Here is a 22,476-nt window from a genome sequence, read left to right on the forward strand (position 1 = left end):
TCTTCTGCTTCTAGCTCCCAGATAAAACTGTACTACCAGAAGTCGTATTTTTGTTTCATCCTTCCACGTTTTTATGCTTTTGTCTTGTTTCATAAGTATGCATGCATCAACATCATGTTTAAGCTTCACACAGAATATGTCATACTACACAGATCCTTCTACAACTCTTTATTCCACATCCTGTTTTCAAGATTTATCTTGTTTAGTCATTTAGTTGCTTATATAAATATATATCTTCAAGTTTCCTCCTGATGGACATTTAAGTTCTTTCCATTTTCTGCAAGCAAAAAAGTGTCTCCTTGTGTGCACACACACCACAGTCTCCTGGGGTCTACACCTAGAACTTGATTGCCAAGCAGTAAAGGCTGCCAATGGCTCTCCAGAGAGACTGCACTCATTTTCACGCCCAGCAGCAGTGTCTGAGTTCCTGTGGTTGCACTTCCTCATAAGCACTTCAAATCATCCAAGTTTTTAATTTTTGCCAATCTGATAGGTATAAAATGGTATCTTGTTTTAATATGCATGTTCGTGATTGCTGGTGAGATTCAATATATTTGTGTTTATTGGGCATTAAGGTTTTTCTCTTCTGCAAATTGCTTGTTCATATAATTTACTCATTTTTTCAGTTGAATTATATATCTTTTTCTTTTTTTGTATATTTTGTTTATGATTCTAAGCCTCTGCTGATCACAGGGGTGGCAACTATCTCCTCCCAGTCTGTAGCATTACATCTTAACTTTATTATCGTGTCTTTAGTGATATAGAAAGCTAAATTTTTTTTGTTGTTGTTTTGAGACGGAGTTTCACTTTTGTTGCCCAGGCTGGAGTGCAATGGCACGATCTTGGCTCACCACAACCTCTGCCTCCCGGGTTCAAGCGATTCTCTTGCCGCAGCCTCCTGAGTAGCTGGGATTACAGGCATGTGCCACCACATTCGGCTAAGTTTGTATTTTCAGTAGAGACAGGGTTTCTCCATGTTGGTCAGGCTGATCTTGAACTCCCAATCTCAGGTGATCCGCCTCCTTTCAGCCTCCCAAAGTGTTCGGATTACAGGCGTGAGCCACTGTGCCTGGCCAGAAATCTAAATTTTTAATAGTCTAATTTATCAATCTTTTCCTTGATGGTTGGTGGTTTCTGTATCTCATTTAAAAAATTCTTCTCTTGCCATGAGGTGATAAAAGATAATCATACATTTTCCAGAGGTTTAAAGGTTTTCTTTTTCACATTTAGGTCTTTAATCAATCTGAAAATTATCTGTACATGTTGCATGAGGTTGGGAATCTTTTTCTCCCCACAATTTATTCTATTTATTGAATAGTTCATCCTTCTGCTACCTATCTGGTATGCCCCTTCTTTTCATATCAGGTTTCCATATTGCATAGATCTGTTTTTGAGTTTTTTACTCTGTTCCATTGGTCTATTTCAGTACAAAAACCAAGTTTTCTTAATATAACTCATAAGTCATGATAGATCAAAGGGAAATGCCCCCCTCACCCTCACTTTATTCTGCTTAGAAACTGTCTTGATTATTCTTGCCTTTATTCTTCCACAGGAATTTTAGGATCATATGATCAAATGCCATGAGCACTCTATGTTAATCTGAAGTAAACTGGTATCTTTTTTTTTTTTTGAGATGGAGTTTTGCTCTTGTTGCCCAGGCTGGAGTGCAATGGCGCGATCTTGGCTCACCGCAACCTTCACCTCCTGGGTTCAAGTGATTCTTCTGCCTCAGCCTCCTGAGTCACTGGGATTACAGGCATGCGCCACCATGGCTGGCTAATTTTGTATTTTTAGTAGAGATGGGGTTGGCTGGTCTCAAACTCCCGACCTCAGGTGATCTGCCTGCCTTGGCCTCCCAAAGTGCTGGGATTACAGGCGTGAGCCACTGCGCCCAGCCTAAACTGGTATCTTTATGATACTGAATCTTCCTCTCCATTAACATGACATGTCTCTCCATTTAATCATATCTCCTTCTGTGTCCCTCAATTATGTTTACAGTCCCCTCCATAAAGCTCTTTGCATATCTTTCATTAGATTTACTTCTAGTTACCTTATAGTTTGGGTTGCTGCTGTTACTTTTTTTCTATTACAGTTTCTAAATGGTTATTAATGATGCATAGGAACCCAACTGATCCCTGTATACTTATCTCCAGTTGAGACATTTTGCTGAGCTCTGTTATGAGTTCTAATATATTTTATATAGCATCTCTTGGACTTTTTAATGTAGACAACATTGCCTCCACAAAATGATTGTTTTCTTTGACCCCCTATTTCTTTTCCCTGCTTAATAACACCGGTAGAAACATCCAGCACAGTGTTGAATAGCATTACATGGCATCCCGGTCTTGTTCCTAACTTTAACAGGACTGTCTCTAAAATTTCCCTGAGTATGCAATGTTTGCTGTGGGTTTTGACGGATACTCCTTATCAAGTTATCTTCCTTTTATTCCTATTTTGCTAAGGCATTGCTTGCTTTTAAGTAGAAATGTATCCAATTTTAGCAAACACTTTGTATCCACTGAGATGATCATATAATTTATCTCTTCTAATATGTAAATTTAACCAATTATTCAAAGACTTTTTGATTTAAATCATCATTATTCCCAGGATAAGCCCTACTTGGTCATGATGCATATGCATTTACCATACTGATGAATTCTATTAGTAAATATTGCATTTTGCAACTATGCTCAAAAGTAAGATTGGTCTATAACGTTTTCATAGTACTATCTTTGTCAAATTTTGATGCCAGAGAAGACTGGTCCCATAAAACGGATTGAGTAGCTTTCCTTCTTTTTCTATGTCTGAGAGTGTTTATGTAAGGTGGCGATTAACTGTTTTTTGACAGTTTTAGTAAAACTCGCCTGCATTTCACTCAACATTCTGAGGGTATCTTTCCATGACAACAAATGTACTGTATCATTGTTTTTTGACAATAGCACATGCCACCATTTTCTCTACTGGTCCCCTCTTGGTAGGTTTCAAACTGCTTCCAGTTTTTGCTATGCAATATCTGCAGAAAGTAACAACCTACCAGCAGGCTGCCTGTTGGGGAAAAGGGTGCCTATTGGCACATGGTAAGATTCCCTTCTAATGCTCCTTCCTAAGTAACAAAGTGGCAGGAAACACTGAAGAGGAGTTCCATGAACAGACCTCTGGCTCTGCCCACCGGATCCCATCTCTCCTACCAGACGCCATTCTTGCCCAATTCAAAGCCAAAAGGAGGCTCAACTCTTCACAAAAACAGTTTTGCCCTAACCCAACTGGCTGAAATAGTCAAAATGACAGCCAAAGAGTACCAGAAATCAAGCCGGTTTTCCCTGAGGGTGCTGCCCTGGCTGCCAACCATGCCCTGACTCTCTTGTGCCATAGCTGAAACCAGTGGACCCTCGCTCAGGTTGCAGAAGCACAGCTGAAGGTTGTTTGTTGCAGCTGAAGGTCCCCTCCCACCATGAGCCCCTGGCCAACCCTTATGTCCCTCTTGTTGGGGAGGCTGGCCCTCACACCCAGCTCGGTAGTAGCCCTGTTCCTGTGCTGCACTGCGACTGGCCCTCCACTTTCCGCATCTGGTGCTGAGTTCTTAGGGACTGATGCTCAGAAGACCTGTGAATCCCCATAAGCAGGTCAGTGCCTACTATGTAGAAGTTGCTCAGTATATGTCTTGTAGATACGTCTCAGTAAATGAATGACTGAATGAATGATTTTAGCATGTTTGTTCTTATTCTTTGAGGCTCAGATTCTATCAGTTCAGGACCCACACCTGGAAGGAGGTGCATATTCACAACGTGCAGGTGGAACTGAATTTACTCAAATGCCTTCTGAACTGAGCACAAGGTCCACCCTTTGCCTTTCATATGGAGCTACCTGCTTGGCCCACTTGGGTTCTGCCTGTCTTTGCCCCAACAACAGCAGCATTGCCTGGGGGCCAGATGGATCACCCACAGTGCTCTCAGTGTTCAGTTCCAGCAGTAAACCCTCTCTCCACGACAGCAGCACCCCTCCTTCCTGCCACCCCTGGAGCCTCCCCATTTACACCCCTTCACACTCATGAGCTATTTTAATATACTCAGGAGCTGTCGGGCATTGGAATAGCACAGTCCACGTTCTGTCTCTCTGGGTAATCCTCTCTCTCTGCTGGCAGCTCCCAAACTTTCTCCACCACGGCAGGCACCCAAGAACTCAGGCTCAGAACACCAGACTGCTAACAAGGACACCAGTAGGATGCCACATTCAGAGCCATGGGAGCATGCCAACACAGTAATATGTGAAATTAGTAAACAGCCTAATGCAATAAAAATGTCAGTCTTTGGAATGCTGTAATTTTTGGAGTATGGATGCAGAACCTAAAATGTGCAAAACAATAAAATGGAAGAAACTCCAGTCTATCTTGGAAAAAAGAAACAAAACATGGCCTGTGGCAGTGGGTATTTAAACCTAAAGGACTGAGGCTACTGGAAGGTGCTCTAATTAATTAATGTAGTAACATGTAAACCCTCAGCTTAGTGAGCTTAACAACAACCAGACAAACTGTTAGCTGTACTTGAGAGGTCGGAACACATGAGGGAGAAGAAACCAGAAGGTACTTCTGGATGGGAGATGATTTGGCAGACAGCATTACGGCTTCCTCAATGTTCTACTTGATTTTTTTTTAGTGAAATATGAATCCTGAACAATGACATTTTTGGCTTTCAGTCAATCTGAATGCGGAACAGCAGGAAAGGGACATGTAATATATTGCTTATAAGCTCCCTTACATATATTCTGTAGTAAAACTGGTTTTGTTTACGGATTTAAGACATGTCAAGCCACATTTTTAATGTCATGGTCAATATCTGGCCTGTGGAATGTCTGGCTGGTGTCATGGTCAATATCTGGCCTGTGGAATGACAGTGTTGAGGGATGTTGTTAGCAGATGGGAGGTGGGATGACACTCGCAAGATCTCCTGAGGTTGGGCTCCTAAGCTCTGCTGGGACCGCTACTGTGATGGAACCACTCTGAGTCCAGGGGGAATCCCATTCACATGACATAACGGGAGGGACCAACTAGCTGTGGAGGTTTAACTTCCTGGAAGCTTCTCAGAAATGTGACTTTCTCTCAGGCTTCCTTTCTAAATTAAACTCTAAGGCCACAAATCGCTCAGAATACAATTTTTTATACTTCTTTATACTTCATGGTAATATAAAATAGTACCACCAAAAGGTTTCACTGTTTTCCAATCAAATCACCAGGTGTGGTCACTCAAAGATGCTGAGAATGGCTGTCTCGCACAATGAAGATGCCAGGGTATATATATCCATGGAGTAGCTAGCTCCCCGGATACAGGGAAAACTAGAGAGCCCAGCCCTGGTCCTGACATTTGCCACTGAGCCAGCAGCAGGAAGTGGAAGAGAGAGCCCAGCCTCCAGCCCTGCCCTGCCCCTGCCACCCCCAGCGCACTCACTGTGTGCCATGGGCCCATCTCTTTACCTGTTGGTTTCTGGGTCTGTTAAATGAGAAAGCAGACTAGAAGATTCTGCTAATTTGCTTTCTTTTCTCAATTTAATAGTAACCCCTTAAGTATGATAAATTGAATTTTTGTCATCATCTGGGCACGCATCAGATGTGCGCTGATGCCTGTGGCGGATCCTCCGCGTTCCTCCTCTCCCGCTGGATTCCTGCCGCCCCTCCCCCGCCCCCCTCCCCCCGGTTCTGCTCCCGCCATTCTTCATAAATGGAATTCTCCTGCGTCTTTCTCACTCTGTAACACCTGGGGCATCGACATTGGAGCCTCCAGCTTTCCTCATCTGTGGCTTCCCTCCAAAATGCTGCTCCCTCCCCTGTTTTCCTGGGGCTCTTGACTCCTCCATTAGCCCTCAGCCTCCTGTCAGCTCTTGGCCTGTGGTCGCCACAGAGCGTGCGGTCAGCAGGCGTCTTGCTGGTTCTCCCTAAGGCCTCTTCCTGTGTTGGCCTCAGCGCCCACAGACCAAACCACAGACTGCCAGGCCCCCCAGGCCCCTGGCCCCGACAGGCTGCCCTGCTTTGACGTAGCTGTGGGTGGGACTCGTGTCCAAAACCTCAAGGCCAGCTCTTCCCGCTGGTCCCACATCCCAACTGCCCTGGCCTGTCTCCCCAGCCTCTCATCCCGTTTTGCTCAGCGCAACTCCTCCCTAAGCCAAGCACGCCCTGCTGCCCACCCAGCTCCCATCTTCTGCAAGGGAGCCTAGTCAAGGAACCCACACCCGGCTTCAATTGTTTGTTCCCTGGCAGTTCCGAGAGAGGAGACCTTTGATAGAGACAGGAGATAGCCAAGGGGTCCCTGGCAAAACACCCCCTTCAAGCCTAAAACGGCCTGAAAGCTGAAAGACCCGACGGCCGGTCCCGGATGAAACCCGCAACCCTGAGAGAGAACAGCCCGTCTGCCCGCCCTTCCCCGCCAGCTTAACGCTGAATAACGCGCACATGCGCACTGGGGGAACGGGGGGCGGAGCATCGGGATTTCGCGCCTTGGGCAGGGGGAGGAGCTTGGGCTCTTCAGCTCGAGTGTGCTGGCCTGGAATTCAGTCTGAGGTGGAAGCCTGTTAGCAGGACCTCTTATTTTTTAAGCGGAGAGCTTTCTTTTAATACATTCTGCTCCCCTCACCTTTCAAAGTGTCTACGGGCCTCATCTTTCCTGGTCATGTGACGAGAACCCGGTTTTAGATGAACCAAGGAGCAAAAACTTCTGCATCACCTTAACTGTTGTGTTCACCGTGGCGTCCCTGACGTGTGCTAGGAACTGAATAATATACATTTAAACCTCAAAAAATAAATAGTGATTGGGCAGCCCCGGAAGAGGCCTGAGGAAGGAATGGTAACGGCAGGACAGAGGCGCTGTGGTTTTGTTCCTCCCTGACTTTCACCACAGACTCAATGGTAACCGCTCTCACCAAGGTCACCAGATGGTCTTGTAATTGGCCCTGAGGGGTGTTTGGAAACATGGGAGGGCATTTTTGGTTGTCACACATATAAGTGGGGGTTCTAAAGGCTGTTTCTGGGGGCAGATATGCTAACTACTTGTAATCCTGGAACGCCGAGGGCAGCCCTGATACACACGGCCTACCTGGCCGCCAGCAGCGGGGGACCCTCTCTTGGTCTCGCTTTCCTAACCCCACCTCTCCTGGCCCTCCTCAGCCTCCTGAGGCCTCCTCCTCCTCTGTCTATGCCTCATGTCTGGGTGTCCTCCCGAGCTCACTCAGGGTCCTCTTCTCTTGCTAGACACTCCCCAAGTGTGAGATGCCACCCCTGTCCCATGGACTGACTCCTGCCCCATATGTTCCCCCGTCCAGGGGACTCTCCCATCCATAACTGCTTGCCCGATCTCTCCACCTGGATTCCCACAGATCCCTCCCCCTCCACATTCAATATTTCTCTCAGCTCCTTTCTCCAACCCCCCTAAAGTCTTCTCCTTGTATTATATGTGACTCTGCCACCGGCCTGTGTCCAGACAAGAACCTGGGGACCATCCTTGCCTTATTTCTCTCCCTCACCTCTCATATCTAATGAGGCCTCCGACTGTCTATTCAGCTTCTGTGATGTCTTTAAATGCACCTGCCTTCCTCTGCCTCTCTCTCGCTACCTCAGTACAGACCCTATGGTTTCTTCCCCGAATGTTCGTCTGTCTCCTTGCTCATCTCTCTACCCCAGCTACTGTTCTATTTTCCACACCAGGCTGACAGCAGGCTTCGACGATGCTGCTCCTCTAGAAAGGGCCTCGAGAGGATTCCCATAAACTTCAAGACAGAGCCCAGAGAACTCTTTAGCATGGCACACCAGGCCACTGAACTGACATCTGTCTTCTCTTCACCCTCTACAAACCCTAAGCTTCTGGCTCCAGGCCACAGGCAGGTCTCACCTGCACCAGGCCTGGGTCACCTTGCACCTTTGCATTTTCTGTCCCTGTGCTGGGACACTGACCTCTTACTCTCTTCCCAGTCCAATTCCTGCTTAGTTTCCAGGGCTCCATTTGAATGACTTCTGACTTCTAGGCAATTTCTTTTTGCAATCACCTACCCTGTCACTTATCACTTTGTGAAGCAATCAATCATCCACTAGCTGGATGAGGAATTTTATCACCCACTGGTCTGTGAACTCCTTGAAGGCAGGGACCAAAGCTTATTTATCTGGGCAACTGTAGCCAGGGACTGAAACAGTGAATATTCATTGCTTGAATGCATGGCTCTCACTCTTGACATTTTATTGAAATGCATTCACGCTCATGTCAGGAGCAATAATGATAACGAGAGCTGGCATGTCCTCCAACCAGGGGCCTGAGACACTCCCACCTGGGCATGGTTGCCACATCACTCACCAGGTTGCTCTGTCACTCCTTTTCTTTTTATTTAAAAAAGTTATTTTCAAAGTAATACAGGGTACAATTATTTAAAAAGTCAAATCAGACTGAGCATGGTGGCTCATGCGTATAATCTCAGCACTTTGGAGGTCAACGTGGGAGGTTAACTTGAGGCTAGGAGTTCGAGGCTGCAGTGAGCTACGATCGTGCCACTGTACTCCAGCCTGGGTGACAGAGCAAGACCCTGTCTCAAAAAAAATAAATAAAAAATAAAAATAAATAAAAATAAAAAAAGAAAGAAAGAAAAAAAGAAAAGTCATTCTACGAGGGAGGCTTATAACAAAATGTAGCATCCCCAGCACACCTCTGATGCTAGCTCCTTATAGACAAAACACTTTAAACTATTTTAGCTGTTTCTCTATATTTAAGTTACATGTTAATTCTTGATTTTATTTGCTTTTAACTTTCTACTATAGAAGGTGAAAACTTAGCTTTCTTTCCCATTCATTTCTCCTTCCACCTTCCAATTTGCTTCTCTTTCAACATTTGGTTAAATCAAACTTCAGTGATGACATTACTATGATTTGGCTATCATTCATAGCCAAGTCATGTAGTGTCCTATGACTTCCATGTCAGCATTTCCTTTCTTATTCATCTTGTTTTCCCAGGAGTTAAACACTACTTTTTAATCTCCTGGTTAGTTTTTTATCTGTCTAGTGCCAATTCACTCCTAAAGTTCCTAGCAGAATAGAAGTTCTTCTCAACAGGTTCAAACACATCAACTAATCAACTGTTCCCATTTTTTTTTTTTCTTGAAAACATCTCTGGCAGCCCTCTGTCCCCCAACTCAACTCTGGGCATGTTTTTCTTTATGCCTGACACAGGCAGTCAACGTGGGTCCTCCCTTCATTCTTTACCCCTTCTCTCTTGTGTCCATCTCCTGTTTCTTGGATCTCACGACTCCTTTTTCTTAGTTTAGTCCTCGGTTCAGTGGAGCACTTGGTCCAGCACAGGTATCAGCATACTGCCTTAAAGAGCCAGAGAGTAAAGGAGAAAAAGGCAAAATAGAGAATACTGTGTAGGTACTTAAATAACCATGTAAGGTATAAATAACCATGTAAGGTATACTTAAAAACGTAAACACAAAAACAGGTGGCAGGCCAGATTTGGCCTGGGGGCCTCAGTTGGCTGCCTCCTGAGTAAGCAGCTATCTCAGGAAGAGGACATGATAAGTTATTTTTGGGGATCTAACATATCATACAATGACTTTATTCCAACCACACGTTTGATAGATGGTTTACCTTGGTCCAGAGCTCTATGTTGGAAATCATTTGCCTTGAGAATTCAAAGGCAGGGCATCACTGTTGTCTAAAGTTCAGTGTTGCTATTTAGAAAACTAGTATACATTGGTAAGGGCCTGTTTTTTTCTCTCTGGAAGCTTTTAAGTTTTTTGCTTCGTGACTCGACTCCAGGAATGGCCATAAGACTTGGATTTTTCACTGCCTTAGTCCCTCTAGCACTCAGAAGGGCTTCTGGGGGTGGGTGGGGGCCCAAGGCAGAGGAAATGGAGAGGAGCACCTGGGCCTGAGATGGGTCAGGGAAGGGAAGACATCCCAGGTAAGGCAGAGAGCTGGGACCAGGGAGATGGGGAGGACAGGGCAAAGTCAGGCAGAGAAATTGAGGTTCTAGAGTGTGGACAAGATGTGTAGGGCCCATGGGGGAGCCCAGCTTTGCTTTTCTGGAAGTTTTAGGTTCTTTGAGCTTAAGAGATGCTACCCTCTAGGTGGAGAGGCCCAAGAAAGCTGGGGCAGCCATGACAGGACTCAGTGACTCATGAGAGAATGGACTTGTCCTACAGCACTCCTGTCATGTGCCCCATGATTCCCTAAAACACTGACCAGCTGCTCTTGGCCCTCATGTGGCCTTGATTCCACCTGTGTGCTGTCTCAGCACCAACCTCCACCCTCTTCACACACTGCTCAGACCTCAGTCACTCCCATTGGGTTACGACAATTTGGCAGAGCTATTTTTTACATAGTTTTTTAAACAGCAACACAACAGGAAACAAAGCAAAACACTAAGAATGGGTGGAAACAGGCCTCCTCATCCATTCCCTGAGTGTTGGCACATTACTGACCTCCCTCCCAGGATGAGGAGAAATCCAGGTTGGTTAGCAGCCCCTGTGCTTACCTGCTTACCAAGCTTGCTGGTCTTAGGATGAGCTATCCATCATTCTGGGCACAATGCTCCCTTTGTCCAACAATTTACTCCTAACTCAATCATTCTCCCTTTCATATTCCTTTTAAAATCGCAGTGGTCATAGTCACTCACTTGCAAATAATAAGAAAAGATGGCTCCTTCATAAAGGCACTAAATAAGGGAACTTTCCTGCTTTCAACTTGAAAACTAAGAAAGAGTGATTTTTTTTTTTTTTCCTTAATAAGGGGAGTTTTCTGGAAGGGTGAAAAAGCATAGTCAACATAGAGTCATGAGTGACTTGATGGGGCTACGTTCTCAGACATGCATTGTTAGGGGATTTTGCCATTGTGTGAACATCATGTGGTATACTTATACAAACCTAGATGGTAAAGCCCACTACCACCTAGGCTACATGGTACAGCCTTTTGCTCCTAGGCTACAAACCTGTACCGCATGTTACTGTACTAAATACTGTAGGCACCTGTAACACAATGGTATTTGTATATCTAAACATGTATTAGGTACAGTAAAAATGCAGTATAAAAGATAAAACATGGTCCACTTCTCTAAGGCACTTAGCATGAATAGAGCTTGCAGGACTGGAAGTTGTTCCAGGTGAGTCAGTGAGTGAGTAGAGAGTGAATGTGGAAGCCCAGGACATGACTGTACGCTGCTATAGACTTTATCAATACTTTACACCCAGGCTACACTAATCTTATAAAAAAACATTTTTCTTTCTTCAGTGATAAATTACCCTTAGCTTACTGAAACATTTTTACTTTATAAACTTTAAATTTTAAAAAACTTTTTGACTTTTGTAATAACACCTTAAAACACAAGCACATTGCAGAGCTGTACAAAAATTATTTTTTCATTTATATCTTTATTCTATAAGCTTTTTTCTAATAATTTTTTTTTTTTTTACTTTTTAAACTTTTTTGTTAAAAACTAAGAAAAACACATACATTAGTCTCTGCCTACAAAGGGTCAAGATCATCAAAACATCATCAAGTGCAGGGAATTTTCAGCTCCATTGTAAGCTTAGGGACTACTATCATGTCCAAAATATCATTACATGGCACCTGACTGTATAACTTTATACCTGAAAAGGAGTAAGGATAAATCATTTTTCATAATATAAACCAAGAAAGTAAATAAAGATAGACAAAATCCTGGCTGATGGGGAATACCAACTATTAAGGGTGATTGGGGCTAATTTAAAACTGGGTTAAAAACTCTGTTAAATGTGAATCTAAATGGTGCACACTTCCTTTTCTAGAAGCTTCCTGACTGGGCTTCCTCTGCTTGGGAGGCTAGAGGGGAGTAAGGAATTCTGGGACCACCGTATGAGCTCTTAATTTTAGCTTCAAGATGCATAAGGAATCCTCAATTAAATTTCAGTCTAATTCCTTCAGAAATACATTCACATTATATTTAGTATTACACCACTCCTCAATAATAAATTTTTTTGGAACGATGGACTGGTGGTGGCACACCAATACCTCCTAAAAGCTAACAATCCTGTTATAACAGACTTTTAAATGTCCTTGTTTCCCCCTCTAATTTAAAAAGTAATAAAAACACAAAATTAGTATAGGTTAATGAAAATGTGGGAAGTGAACGTCACTCATATCTGGGATAGAGGTCAAGGACAGAGGAAGGGTGGCAGAGGGCACGCGGGTCAGAGCTGCCAGTTGGACCTCCTGCCAGCCAGCGAGCAGCAGTGACGCTGAGTTTCAAGACAGCCAAGATGGCTGAATCCATAGGCTCACCCACAGGTGCGTTTAGACTGGGAGGCTGCAGTGCCCTCGGTCAGTATGTAGGCCTCATATTTACAAGCTCATTAACTATTCTGACCCTCTGTTCATGGCATAGAGGCCCACAAAGGCTAGGCCAGGTGGGCTCAGAATAGGAGGTGGTGATGGTGGTGGGGGCACCAGAGAAAGCATGGGCTGAGGCTAGGGCAGGGGGTGTACAGGGCAGAAGGCTGGATCACCCCAGGTAGGGGGCTGGGCAGAGCCAGTGAGGGGGCCACAGAGGACTGCTCTAGGGGGAAGAGGAACATAGGGAATCGATGGAAGAGCAAGTTTCAAGGGAGAGGATGGAGGGGCCTGGGACAAGCCTGCAGGAGGATGAGCTGGGGAACAGGCACTGCAGCTCACTTGGCTGTTGTTTATAAAAACAAATTACCAGCTGAAAGCTGCATGTACTCACTGAAGACAAATCTGGAAGAGTACAAAGAAGACAATTAAAATTACCTATACACTTATCACAGAGTGGCTTATTTTGCTCTAGCATTAACAAAAAATCTCAAGTGTTTATGTGTGTGAATGTGAGGGGAGATTTCTCCCCTTCTCCATATACAAAGGGGCATATGTATAGGGGTGGGTGTGTATATGCACATTTGTGTACACATGTACATACAGCAAAACAGGGATCACAGATTATTGAACCTTCTTTGACAATGTTATAATGTGAACATTTCCCTATATCATCAAATGTTCTTCAAATTAACTTTCCTTAACATCTGAATAATATCCCACTGTGTGGAAATGTCATTATATATTTAATCATTCCATAAATATTTGACTGAATATTCAAGTTGTTTATTTAGGTTTGTTTCTGCCCTCACCCCGGACAGTTTTAAATAGCAAAAGTCTGCCATTTACTTTGTGATTGGGATAATTTAATCTCTCTGCATCTGTTTCTTCATCTGTAAACTGGGAATGGTAATACCTGCTTTATCCATGTCATGGTTTTGCTATGAGAACATGTGTGGAGGAGATTTCACTGTTCTATGATTTCACAGTCTTTTAACTTTGAGTGACTTGGTGGCTGTCAAGGCCACCAGCAGAGTTGGGAAAAAGTGAGGGAAAGGTGATGGCCTGGATGTGGGTGTGTTGGGGTGTCTCCTAAACAGTAAGGAGGAGGGGTCTGGGGCCTTTAGAAGATAGGATTCTTGCTCAGGAGAGAAGACTGTGCTAGAGTACAACTTTGGGAGTCTTTAGCTTCCCAAAAGCTTACAGCTTTTGTTATAAGAACAGATGGTCTTTTCTAAAAGAAAGTATTTTGTCAGAAAAAAGCAAGGCAAGAGCTCCATCTTAGGGGACACAGGTAGGAAAAAGGTATTAATGAGGGATGCAGGAGGAGCAACTGAAGAAGGGTACAGGGAAACCAGGATTATACACAGATAAGTTAGAAACAAAACAGAGCCACAAAAATTCAGGTTTAATACCTACCAGATACTGCTGTGGGCTCTCTAAAAGTTGACCCTATATAAATTTAGCTCTGCCTGCCTTGTTTGACTCAGCGAATTATGAAGTTAAATCCTAAAGGCAGAGAGACCTAACATGAATGAACAAACATGCCAGTTTCTTTACAATAAAAAAATCAATCTAATGAAAGATAAAATGTAATTGGAGAACTAGTGGTCAATAAACCTTTTCTTGAAGTTAGTAGCTATTCAAGCTCAGAGTAAATTAACCTTTGCAATTGTCCCTGGACATCTGTAAAACCTACCAAATGCCTCTCAAGTATTTAAAAAAAAAAAAATGCACTTATCTTCTGAGGGCTTTGTGGAGGGCTCTTCTGACTCAGAAAGAGAAGTGAGCCTGACCCAAGGGAAGGAGGCCCCTGGGCAACGTGCTAGCGTGGGCCTGTGCTGGTCTGACCTGTGGCAAATGGGCCCAGGATGGAGAAACCTAAGAAAGGAAATGCAGGTGATGGGAGGGAGTGGCAAGGACACAGTAGAAGGTGTCAGAAGGAAAAAGAGCAAAAGTCCTTTTGATATCTCAATACCTGGAATAGCTCTCTGATCCTTTTTTTTTTTCTTTTTAATTACCTATGTTTTGGGGTAAACAAAGAAACCACGGGATCTGGCCTCCAGTTCTTGTTCTAACACTGCCTGGCAGTGGAACAAAATGTTTTTAGCATCCCAGGTCAACATTTCAGAAACGGGACTCTCATTCTTTTTAAACCCTCCCCTCTCCCTAAATAAAGCTCTCACATCTTTTTTCTAATTGCTTTTGGACCACCTTCTTGGAAGAGTGCAGTCTTCTCTTAGGGCTCAATCTAGTTTTCTTCTTTGTACTGTTTTCACATATTCTACCATGAGCTTGCACTTTTTTTGTCAGAAAATAATGTTACTGACAAGCAATAACTAAGTGACAATGCTTGAAACACAAACCTGAGTCATCCAGCTCTGAATGTCAAGTTCTTTTCACTATGTGTACTCTCACCTTTTGAATTTTCTCTCCTCAAGTCCTGCTGGTCACCATGTCCTGGGGATTGTATATCTGAAATGATTCTAAATGCTGGGGTGAAAAAAAGGGCTTAGGACCCAGCTCAAGCACACTCTGAAAAAGGGTGTACTTGACTTTGGTATCTCTCTTAACTCTGCTTTTCAAACCTTCTCTCCTCTCCCACCAGACCCGTGTGATCCAGAAGAAGCCCACGGCTGCAGCATCCTTCTAGGACCTTCTCCTTAGCAGTGGCTGTGTGGTGACTCTCCCATCTTCCCTCACAGATTGCCCTTTACCATCCCCTGATCTGGAGCCGGGGTCAGCCAGTCCTTGACCATGTTGTTACTGGGCTAATGCAGGGAATGTCTGCAGCTTAAAGCAGGCCTTTGTGGAGGCAGAATGCCCTCACCTAACAGAGGCAGCCTAAGGGTCAGGGTTCTGTGCACCGTGGAGGCTGTGTGGGGGATGCAAGGCAGCCTGGTGGCATCCATGAATCTAATTACATAGTCTACCTGTGCAAGAGAAGAGTCTCTGGAGTTAGACCGGCTTCATATCTACTGAGAAGCTGTGCAATCTTAAGCAGTTTACTTAACCTCTCTGTGTTTGGTTTTCTGTTCTATAAATTGGGGCTATTTATAGTACATAGCCCAGAAGGCTGGTATAAGGATCAACTACCTTATAAACAATTAACCCAGTCCCGAATACATTGTAAGTGCTTAATTAATATAGGATAAATACAAAAGTAAAACATCATTATACTTTTATGTTCAGTAACAGCCCTTGGGGGCTGACCTTGGGCTGGCAAGGATCACGCCATCTTATTTCTCATCTTGTTTTGCCACAACTTCTTTTTTTTTTTTGGAGTCAGAGTCTCTCTTTTGCCCAGGATGGAGTGTAGTGGCACGATCTTGGCTCACTGCAACCTCTGCCTCCCAAGTTCAAGTGATTCTTCTACCTCAGCCTCCTGAGTAGCTAGGATTGCAGGCATGCACCACTATGCCCAACTAATTTCTGTGTTTTTAGTAGAGATGGGGTTTCGCCATGTTAGCCAGGCTGGTCTCGAACTTCTGACCTCAGGTGATCCGCCCGCTTCAGCCTCCCAAAGTGCTGGGATTACAGGTGTGAGCCACCACACCCAGCCCATAACTTCTTAAACCCTGGCTTCTCTTATCCTGTAACCCCCAATCCCAGTCTTCCCACCCTCACTTTCTCAGTCTTATCCAAAGGAAACCAAGGAGACAGGATTCAATTGTGGCAGGAAAGAGCTGCCACAGAGGCCTGCTGAGCAGATGGCCCCCCTCACCTACCTTCCGTATTTGACTTTGTATTTGTCCACCTTCCCAGCATAACCCACAGGCTCCAAATCAGGAGCGTGGGATGTGTGTGCTCACTAGCAACAGCTCCTTCCAGAATCTCCTCCCTCATGTGAAACTGGATGCTTCTACTACAAAAATATAAACCAGGAGTCTCCATGAAGCTACATATGGCTAACATGCTTCCTTCCATGTCCAGAATATTTTCCCAGAAAGCACATTTTACTTCTGAAACACAATCTAGAAGCCAGTGGCTGCCCCTGTGGTTTTTCAACAGTTTAAAGCAATATTGGACACCACCAAGTGTCTCTTTTTTTTCCCGGAGAACTGAGTTACAAAATATTGGTTTCTATTAGGGTGTGTCTAGCACTTTCTGTGCTGCCAAGCCTTCCATTTTTATAGTCTGCACACTGGTAGATTTTCCATGAACAGGCTCAAATTTATTCCCAAGCAATGATGCTTAGGAAACCCAATATGAACGTGAAGATTGTTCTAAAGCAGACTCAGAATTTGTCCCATGCCATTGCCTAAAAAGAGCATTTCTGATATGTAATAAAATTTTTCTAGCATACCTTAAGATATATATATGGCAATGGGGAGGATATTTGCTCTCCTTATATGATTTTTTGGATTGAATTTTTAGAGGAAACTTGTCTTTTAAATTCTTCTTCTCTATCCTTTTATTTCTATATTTGTATAGAATACAGCCCAAACATCCACCTACACAGGCATTTTACATAAAGAGTTGGAAGCCAAGTGACTGAAAAACAAAACAAAGTTATTTATGTAGTGTCTTTATAGAGATTTACATGTGAATTCGAATGGGAGCCAAGGGTAATGCTGGAGGGAAATGAACCAGTTAGGGAACTGTGCTAATGGAAAGTGTGACTATAATTTAGCTTTGTTGACAAATAAAAAGGCAAGTGCTGTATTTTTTAAGAGAAAAATAACATAGGAAATAGAGCTTTCCATGTATATATTCATATACACTCAGTCTTCACCTCAAGAAGCCTTCCCACTAGAACTCCAAATCACATTGCCCCATGCTCCAAATCCTGCACTATTTACTGCTGGTGATGCCCAGTTTTACAGATCCAGTTTGGGGTGGGTTTTCTCTCCCCAATATGGCTACAAACCTCTGGAAGGCAGGAGCATATCTAAGCGCATTTCTGTATACTATCACAGCACCTGGCACCACTCTGAACACAAAACAGCTGATCAGCTGGCATCTACTGGACTGTGTGGATTGAACAGTTGGATTCAGAGCTATGAGGTCTAGAATGGCCACTTTAATCTGGCAACTGAAACTGCCCCAAAGAGGTCTAGACAAAGTTTGCAGTTCAATAACTATCCCCTGAACTCCGCTGGTAGACAGGCCTGCCATCCCTAGTAAACAGTCCTAAAGATCTGTGGAGGCCACCCGTGGTGACCACTGCCATGTGCTTCACGGACTCCCCCTTCAGGAACGAAGGATGTCCTCCACAAGTGGCTGGTATTGCTACCTGCAGAAGCCCTCGGCTGGAGGGAACAGCTTCACCCAAGGTCATACCTCATTCCTTGAAATGGCTTGCGTTTAATGACTGCTTATTTTGGGGGTGTAAAGGTATAAAGGCCTGGCCTCTGACCCCAACTCAGAATAGTTCTGATGAGCCATTCTAGCTCCAGAGCTCCCATGGACTCAGCTGAGGCTGTTGGGTCTACATGATAGCTCAGCTTCTCTGCCCAGTCCTGTTACCTTCCCTTCCCCCTTTTTTTCCCTTGCCTTCTACAGGTATTAATTCCAAGAGAAGTTCCAAATAAACCTTGTACATGCTGCTGACCTCCATCTCAGAGTCTGCTTCCTAGCAAACCAACCCACAACACCATCCATCTAACCATCTACCCACCCACCCACCCACCCACCTATCCAGCCAGTAACCTGCCACTATGTTTAGGGGACACAGGTGGCATGGGCTGATACAGATGAAAAAGACCCAGTCTTTGTCCTTAGGAAGCTAACTAACAGTCCAGCACAGGAATAACCATAAAGTATGCAATAGGAAGGGCTGGTGTTAAGGGAGATATAACTGGGGATGTGATGCAGGTAAGGGAGGTGAGGAGTCTTCATTCACTGGCTTAGGCTGTGGTCATCAGTAGACATACCCTGTCTCCTCATCCAATGTCAAGCCCTGGAGGTCAGGGTGAACTGTGTCCTTATCTCTCTTTGCATTTCCCATAATTCCTAACACAGAGTCCCAGACAGTACAAGAAATCTTAAAACACTAAAACAAAACACTGAGGGAAAGCCTTGGCATCCTGTCTATAGGACAGGTTTCTGGCTGCTGGTCTGGCCTTTTAGGACAAAGTTCTCAGGAGGTTCCTCAAGATGCTCATTCACTTACTATGTCCATAAAATCTCAGGAACATGAAGAAGCACAAGACAAGGTCCTGACTCCCAAAGCAGCTACAGCTTACTCTGTGGATGAGGCAGAGATCCATGCAAATTTCAACAAACAGGAACAAGAAATGGGAAAATGACTAATAGCCAAACGGCACATCATTCCCAGGCTGCCCTTGCCCTTAGCAGGCCAGCCCATTTATCTTCAATCTGTCAGTAGAGAAAGATTACTAAACAGTCTCTGCAAGGAACCTAGCAATGAGAATCAACAAACCCTCAAACCTCACAGTGCCTCAAAACCAATACACCTGTGAAACTTATTGTCTAAAGGGGAAAAGAACCTTTACCCCAAACATCACTGCTAAGTGCCTGAAGGAAGAGGGAGCGTCTGTGGGGTGGCAGAGCCCGTCTCCTGCATTTCCCTGCCTCCAGAGAACGTTACCCAACACAACATGCCACTGTCTCTTTCAACTCTCCCTCTCCTTTCACTGCTTTTGTACAATCTGTCACCAACGTCTGTTGTTGATTTCTCTGAAATGCCATTTGCACCCTCCCTCTTCTGTCTTGCCTTAGTGCCACTACCTTTTCTGATGTTGTGGCCATACCCTGGGAGTTGAGGTGCCAAGTCCAGGCAAACCTTGCATCTGTCCATCTCTGCCAGATGTACATTCTGAAAACTCAGCTTTCATTTGGTCACATCTCTGCTCAAGAATCATGGGGGCTCCAGAGGCCCTGTCAAGACCAACTTACTCCCTATACTCACCTAGCTTTATCTCCCAGAACTCCCCAGTATGTGCCCTCTATTCTAGTTGCCTTCCTGTTTATTTGTGCCTTTTGAGACAAGTTGTATGACTTCTGGCATGTCTTTCCCTCTCACCTGCCACCTCCTCAACAGGATCCTATTGAATCCGATCCATTCCTTCAGTTGGTTCACATGGACCAAGCTGAGCATGTAGGGGAGGAGAGAGACAGGAAGGGCAGAGTTAGGGGCCTGCTGTTTTCCCAGTCCTGTTTTTCTCTTGTGGTTCCCCTACCATATTCTGACTCCATCACATGGAAATGCTTTTCTGCAGCACCGACCCAGGCACAAAGGCACCATCAGCTGGATTGCCCTGGACCATCTAGTTGTGGGAGGAAGGAGCTTATCCACCCTCAGCTGGGTGGGCTGTCTTGATCTTCCAAGCCAGAAAGGGGAAAAAACTGACGTCGCTAATGTTTACTCCCCTGTTGCTTCTTAGGAAAGACTTAACAACTCCCAAGTGAATGCATCAAGCTCTGGGATTTCTGAGAGATGGATGGTGGGTTTGCCAAAAGAAAGAGTGCCAAGTTGGGTCTCTGGAAAAAATCCAGTGTTCCATAAACCTTGCCTGTTCCCTAATCATAGAAAGATCCATAAAATGACAGAAAGGCAGCGGAGAATGCAGGCAGCAGAATGACATAGAAGCATCATTCTGTGCTTCCTGAAAAACAGAAAATGCAGATGGAGACAAATTTCATCCTCCGCCCCACCCTCCACTGCAGTGTGTTGCTCTATGAGAGATCTGCTCTGCACGCACAAAGTGGGGGGAACTTTGGAAGAGTCTCTTGAAGGTGGTACAGTAAAAAGTGAGTTGTCTTTGGAGATTTTTTTACTCCTCTGCCAATAGGTGACTAGAAAGGTGACCATGCTGGGCAAAAGTGGCAGGGAGTAAGGTGAGCACCTCCTATGCTTCCTGCCACCTTGAAGGGAAAAGGTTTACCAATGGAATAGGGGAGGTGGAGGGCAGGGGATTGCCTCCTCTTTTTCCACTTGAAGCACCATGAAAGAAGAAACGCTTTCATCTCCACGTTAGCAGGTGGATTGAGTAAGGGGTTCTCTGTTTTTTATAACTTTCCCTGGAGGTGTAGGAAAAGCTGGTGAAAGCAGCAGGTTGGAATATCCCCTTCTCATGCCTTGTGCTGGAAGATGGATGAAGATGAGAAGAGGTAAACTAAAAATACTTCCTCAAGCACACACACACGTGCACACACAAGAGAGAATGAACAAGAGACGGAAAAGGAGAAAATACAAAACAAATCTCTTTAGGCAGTTATATTAATGTGATAATAACAACAGCAACATTAATTGTTTTACACATGCATTTATATTTTAAAACACTGGAGTTCATTATTTAGCAATATTCTTACAACAAATAATCCAATCAGGTAATAACCAAAATCACAGCTATCATTTACTAAATGATTACCAGGATCACCTCTCATGTGTTATTATACTGAATCTTCATAAACCCCTATGGTACTATTGTTATCCCCATTTTACAGAGTGGGAAACTGAGGTTGGAGATGTTAAATAACTCGCCCATGAGCTGGAGACTGAAACTCAGGTCTGTCCAGTTCCAGAGTCCAGCCTTTTACCCTTACAATGTCCATCTTACGGCAGGGCTTTTCCACAAATTCAGGAAATGGAAAGGCATGGACGAGGAAACAGCCTTTATGACTCAATTCCCTGTGAGGCAGATACACACACACATATAAGTTCTCCAAGAGGTCCCACTCTGCTGTACCTCTCAGTTACACCCATTCAGCTTTCATAGATACAGGTCCATGGATGAATGTCAAGTTTCTTGTAGGGACAAAGGTCAATCTCTAAGGAGAACATACCTCTCATCTAACCTGCATCTGAATCCGCAACAACGGTTTCCATTTGACCGGATGCAGCCCTAGCAAGGTGGTGAATTAACATCCAGCTTTGAAGCACTGTCATACAGGAGAATACTTTAAGACGGAATATAATGAGTGAGACTGAATGCCATTTAGCAGAATGGCTTGTGACATTAAAATACATGTTTGACTTGTGAGATTTAAGCACACGCAGAAAGAAGTGACTGCAGAAAACAGTAAGGCGCAAACAAATGGTGACAGCTCACGAGAGCGGGCTGCCCTGTTCTTCATGGGGTCCATCTGACCTTAGTGATGTTTGCTGTCAGCTACACAGAGGCCTTCTGACACAAACTGACCGTGAATATAACCGGGATATTAAACACTGGGGCAGGCTGGAGAGAGAAAACAACAGGGTGCGGAAGAACTCTTCCTTCCCTTTCACCGAAGTACCAGGGATTCTGAAGATACTCCTCCCTCCCCCGGCTTCTCCTCCTTCCTTTCTCTAAGCCTCCTTATCCTCCTCCCCCTTCTCCCTCAACCCCTTAACTTCAACCAGAAGAAGAGATGGAGGTTTGGGCAGGGTAGCACAGAGAATGCTGTTCTTGGGATTTTGAGAGAGTTAAGTGTCAGTGTCAATGTCTCCCTCCCTCTTGTGCTCTCGAAATAGATACACACAAAACACCTACTGGAACTTTTAAATGATGACAGGAGATCCACAAGCCACCTGTGAAGCAAAATCTCAGCACTTTATAGTCACAGAAACATATAGGCATGCAAAGGGCTCATGTTTATGAATTATATCCACATATACCTACGCAAAGCAGGTGGCTCTCGCACACACACAGGAACCCTCAAATACAAACATCTTGGCATTTCCTTTCCGCCAGCGTTGGCCCTTCCCACCCACCCAAAGGTGCGGGCCACAGCCACCCTCTGTGGGGTCGGATGCAGGGTGAAGGGCGTCACTAGGTCCTGGCTACTCCGGCTGTGAGACGTGGGCAAGCCCTTTACTCTATGGGAATCTTTGTAAAATGAAAATAACTGCCTGGCCAGGGGCTGTGAGGATGAAAGGGTATTAATAACACACACAGGCCGCTGTCCTGCTTGGTTCCCGAACCTCCCTTTTCCTACACCCACGGCTGGAATGATGGTGACTTCTGTCACTTGGTCCCCACCGTCAGTATTCTAGTGTGACACTGGGAAGAGTGAGGGGCTTAGCCAGGGCCGCGGTCTGTACAGGAGGGTCCCAGCCCTCAGGTCACGGGACTGCAGGCCCAGGGCTAACCTTCAGAGCTGCACGAGCGCCGGGAGCCGTGGGAGCCGTGGGCACGTACGGAGGAAGAGCCGGTCCCAGGTGCGTAGACCCGTGGGTGGGGGGCGGAGCGGGCCAGTGGAGG

The 22,476-nt window shown here is 44.9% G+C and overlaps 1 protein-coding gene across 1 annotated transcript in view; it reads right to left on the bottom strand.

Moving 5' to 3' along the window:
- TNFAIP8L3 (TNF alpha induced protein 8 like 3) overlaps window positions 1-22,476 on the bottom strand; it is a 41,109-nt gene that overhangs the window by 17,461 nt on the left and 1,172 nt on the right. The window lies entirely within an intron of this gene.

This window comes from Chlorocebus sabaeus, chromosome 26, assembly GCF_047675955.1.
Source record: "Chlorocebus sabaeus isolate Y175 chromosome 26, mChlSab1.0.hap1, whole genome shotgun sequence".
In the NCBI taxonomy this organism is placed as follows: domain Eukaryota; kingdom Metazoa; phylum Chordata; class Mammalia; order Primates; family Cercopithecidae; genus Chlorocebus; species Chlorocebus sabaeus.